This window comes from Theobroma cacao, chromosome 6 (assembly GCF_053813885.1).
Source record: "Theobroma cacao isolate CCN51 chromosome 6, ASM5381388v1, whole genome shotgun sequence".
In the NCBI taxonomy this organism is placed as follows: domain Eukaryota; kingdom Viridiplantae; phylum Streptophyta; class Magnoliopsida; order Malvales; family Malvaceae; genus Theobroma; species Theobroma cacao.
This window is the reverse complement of record NC_142644.1, coordinates 10,208,989-10,214,012: the sequence shown is the minus strand read 5'-3', so window position 1 is coordinate 10,214,012 and position 5,024 is coordinate 10,208,989. Positions and strand designations below refer to the sequence as shown.

General features: G+C 32.8%; 1 non-coding gene across 1 annotated transcript; it reads right to left on the bottom strand.

Moving 5' to 3' along the window:
* Positions 1–4,632: 4,632 nt before the first annotated feature.
* LOC148762082 (small nucleolar RNA R71) lies at positions 4,633–4,739 on the bottom strand. Its single transcript, XR_016027280.1, has one exon. It is a non-coding gene; the product is annotated as a small nucleolar RNA R71 (small nucleolar RNA).
* Positions 4,740–5,024: the final 285 nt, after the last annotated feature.

Here is a 5,024-nt window from a genome sequence, read left to right as displayed (position 1 = left end):
AAAGTCAAAAATTACATTTTTTCCCCAAAAACTGAAAAATTGCCCATAGACATATTTTTCATCCCTTATACTCATACCATTCTCAAATTTGTCAAATTTGATCTAAATTCTCTCAAAATCTCAAATTTTGTCCGCGAGTGGTAAAATTACGATTTTGCCCCTACACTCTAGAAATCACTGGAATTAAACTTTTTCATTGCCAAACCCTCAAATTATACTCCAATAATGGGGCCAAAAAAAAAATTCTTTTCTAAAAATTCCCATTGTGTCCCTAAGTGGCAAATGACCATTTTGCCCCTGAACAGTAAAAATTTCGGTTTGACTCCAAATTGATCCTCGAACTCCAAATCACCATATTAAACCATTCTGGGACTTTAATATTCTTAATTTCATTTTAAATTCTCTATTTGATCTAGTTTGAGGCTTAAATTAGCTTAATTGTACCATTTGGTACATTGTTGTCTTTTAACGATTTTTCTTTCGGGGCTTTCCAAGTATGCAAGCATATTGTTAATCATATGAATGACATGGAAAGTATTTTATAAGGTCGGGTTTGACAAGATGCCTCGACCAAGGTATCCCCGAGGATTTGTTTTGGCTTGAGCCTTGTTTTTAATAAAAGTCAGAAGCCTTAACAACTGTTTTGGTAAATTACAAATATTTTATGGTTTAAGAAATAAATTGAAAACCTTATGAAATGGTTTGTAATTTATTGTTTAAACTTGCCTCCATGTTACTTGCCTTTAGATATTTATGATAATGTTTGTTTACTCATTGGGATTGCGAAATCTCACCCACCTCCTTTCCAAATATTTCAGGCCTGTGGTAACTTGTAGATATCGATTTTGTCGAGGATTCCAGTTGACCCCTCTATCTCACAGACAGTAGGTTACTATCACCAGTACTTGGTGTATTCATGGGCCACTTGTCATTGTAATTATTATTGTACATTATAAAATTCTAAATTATTGTATGTATAAATTTATTTTACTTACACGTGTTTCTATAAATATTATTTTATATAAAAATGCTATATTTTTGTCTTTTGATTTACTTGAGCTGAAAATGACTGAAAATTGTTTAAAACTAATATGTAAGCCTTGCAGGGTTTCGATTGGTATTTCGGGTAATGAGTATCAATCGGGACATCGGGACGGTTGTCATGGGCTCGAGGGAGGTTTCGGGTCGTGACATTGTAGGTCAAAGAGATCGAACCACTGCAAATCTTTGTGCATTATCTACCTTCTTTTATTTTTCATTTCATTCTTCTTTAAATCATTATTTCATCTGGCATTTAACTTCTCATCATTAACTTTTAACTAGCTTCCAATTAGAAGTTAAGTTTAGTGACATTCAGAAAGTGCTATTCACCCCCCCTTCTAGCACACATCTTTAAGACCAACAATGTCTACTCTTATTGATCTCCATATTCATTCTTGAAGTTAGATCATTAGTTTTATAAAGACTTATGAAATTTTTTTTCATAATCTCTAACTCACCTTAGCCAAGGACTTCAACAAGCTAATATCAACCAAGAACTATTAGGATATGTCCCTTAAATCACTTAGGGTGATGATTCCTTTCTTGACCACACATTTGCCTTCACATGCTTCATGCTATACCCAAAAGCATCCTGTTTTGGCATCCTTGGTTAAGCATTCGTAAGGATAAAATCAAAGCATAGAACTCCACACATAAGACAACCTGATGTCTCAAATCTAGGGAATATTTACACAAATGACACATGAGAAGTATTGCATAGACACTTGAGTGAAATACCAAATGCACTTCTCATGATGGCTCATGTTCAGTGAACTTGCTCTCCTAGGCAAGCACCTACATTCTAATTTCAAGTATCTTTATACTTCAACCTACGAGATCGGTTGTTTACTTTCCAAGTAAAAAACATAAAATGTACCAGTCTCTAAGTATCATTGATGTCCAATTTCAATGATACATCGACCAGGAACATTTAGAGATTATGCTTTGATGCATAGAGATCTCATAACTGCAATCCATTACGGTTCCCTTGTAAGGCATTTAATCTCATGGACTTTATCCAATTAGACTTCTAACCCATTATAATTACCCTTTTATTGATGACGAAAAACCTCTAATCATTCAACATGAATGATATTATTGCATGATTGGAATCAAGCCTTAACCAATCCTAATTGGCTGCAGGGCTCTTCTTAACAGATTCTTGGTTGTTGCTCCAAGAGAAATTAGGATGATTTCTCTAACTAAAAGTGTAGTTGGAATAAGGATTACTTTGCAGTCTATTAAAATTTCTAACAAACTATACAAATTCTACATTAATTGGACAATGATCACTAGAATGCCTATCTCCACATAACTCACATGTCACAAAACGACTCTTAACAAAATGGACACCAAGTGAATCAACTTTCTTAATGAAAGCAACCATTTATATAGTCAAGGCATTAATTGCATCAAGCTCATGAATACCAGCTTTTCTTAGACCCAAACTCTCAAATGACCATTAGTAATTGTTACAAGCCATCTCCTCTAACAAGTCAAAAGCCTCATCAATAGATTTACCTATTAGTTCCCTTCCTGCTGTGATAATTCTATTTTGTAGAATTATTTTATTCTAGTTTTGTTATTAAATATTAGCTAAGTCCTCGATTTTCAATTATAATGTATTTATTTCTAATTATTTTATTTTTTAGTGAGTTATTTTAATTTTTCGTAGGAACTAAAAGAATTAGGCTTAATTTTGGAAAGTAAGGTGTTGAAAAACCTAGATCTATTTGCATATGCTTCAATGTTCTGGCCATAAATTGAGATACAAAACTCCAAATGATGCGATTCTTGAACCATTGGAAAGATAAGAGATAGAGCTACAACTTTTATGAAGATTATTTTATCCAGTTCTGCATCGAATATAGAGACAATTGTGTTAGAAAATGGCTAGATGTACTATGCAGGGTATGGAAATTTGTAAAGATTGACAATTGATTTTTGGGCCTCTCATTACACTTTTAAGCCCAATTAAACCCTAGGTCAACTTAAGGAAGTATAGGTTAAGTTATTAGTATAAATAGGATAGTTTGAAGAACATTAGGGTAGACAACTTTTGAGAGATTCAATCAGCTAGAAGTTGAGGCTGAAACTTGGAGATCAAGGCAGCAAATATTGTTTTATTTTCTTCCTTGGCTTTTATTTTTCTTGTTGCTCTCAATGGTTGAATTATATACAATGTTATTTGTTTTTGCAATCATGAGTTTCTAATTTTCTTTTTCTAGGATTGCAATTGAACTCACATGTAATCTAAATTTTTAATCTTTTTCTTATTTATCTTTAATGGGATTTGAATTGTTTATTCAAATTTGGTCTTAATGCTTTTAATTACCTGATCACCAATTAAATTGATTTAGGAACCTAAACAAACTTGGGAAAGGGAGTTTAGCATAAACAAAAATTGGGATAGTATATGATCATATTAATTGATTTGCGTATAGGATAAGGATATACCTACAGGCCATATGTAGCCAGATTAGAGCCTGAACTAAATGAGTCTTTTTTAATTTCAATTCACATAGGGATATAGTGTTTTGGTTAAAATAGATATTTTTATAAGATGAGTTGGGAGACCTTTATAAATAATTTAAGACTCTAGGTTAGCAATTCAACCAATTAAAATAAGTTAAGGAAGAGAGATAAGATTTAGATGAAGTGTGAGGGATATTGTAATCCTAGGCTTATTTAATTTGATATTTTCTCAACCTATTATTTTGATTTTTCTTTTTAGTTTAAATTTAAGTTAATTAGTTTTAGTTAATCAATTAATTTTGGGTGTTTGGATAAGATTACTTTTTGTTCTAATTTTAGTATTTAGTAAAGATTTAGATCAATTCTTTGAGGGATCGATACTCTACTTGCTATTATACTATATATTCGATATGTATACTTGCGTAATGGAATTTTAACTGATAAGTTTTTGGCGCCATTGCTAAGGAATTGTTTCTAGAATTTTTATTAATACTAATACCAAGCAATTTAGTCTTACTTCAAATTTTATTTTTCTTATTTTAATATTATATTTTGTTTGTTTGCAGATATCTTTGGTCATTGTATGCAAAGAAGAAAGAACTTGAATCTTGTTCTTTTTGATCCTGAGATAGAAAGAACTTTCAGAAGACGTCGAAAGGAGAATTTACAAGTTGTAGCTTTAAGTCAGACAATGGCTGAGGATAACAATAACAATGGCAATAATGCCATTAATTTGGTTCCTGAAGCAAATAGAGCACTGCGAGATTATGTTGTTCCTCTTTTGCAAGGTTTGCATCAAAACATTAGGAGACCTTCCATCATTGCGAATAATTTCGAAATTAAACCAGCTTACATTCAGATGATACAATCTTCAGTCCAATTTGGTGGGTTACCCAATGATGATCCTAATTCTCATTTGGTAAATTTTCTGGAGATTTGCGATACCTTTAAATACAATGAGTAACTGACGATACTATTAGATTGAGACTGTTTCTATTTTCTCTGAGGGATAAAGCAAAAAGCTAGCTTAATTCATTGCCTAATTGGTCTATCACTACATGGGAGGACTTGGCTTAAAAGTTTCTCGCAAAGTTCTTCCTGCCTGCAAAGACTGCAAAGATGAGGAATGATATCACCTCATTCACACAATTTGATGGTGAGTTCTTGTATGAAGCCTGGGAGAGGTTTAAAGAACTACTAAGAAGATGTCCACATCATGGGATTCCTGATTGGTAGCAAGTTCAAACATTCTACAATGGGCTAGTTGGGTTAATAAAAACCACAATTGATGCTGCTGCTGGTGGGGCATTAATGAGTAAAAATGCTGCAGATGCTTATAATTTGTTGGAAGAGATGGCTTCAAATAATTATCAATGGCCTTCAGAAAGGTTGGGTCCGAGAAAAGCTGTTGGAGCTTATGAAATTGATGCACTTGGCAACTTAACTGCTCAAGTAGCTGTGCAAGTGGCTGCACTGTCCAAGAAGTTTGACACACTAGGAGTTCATGC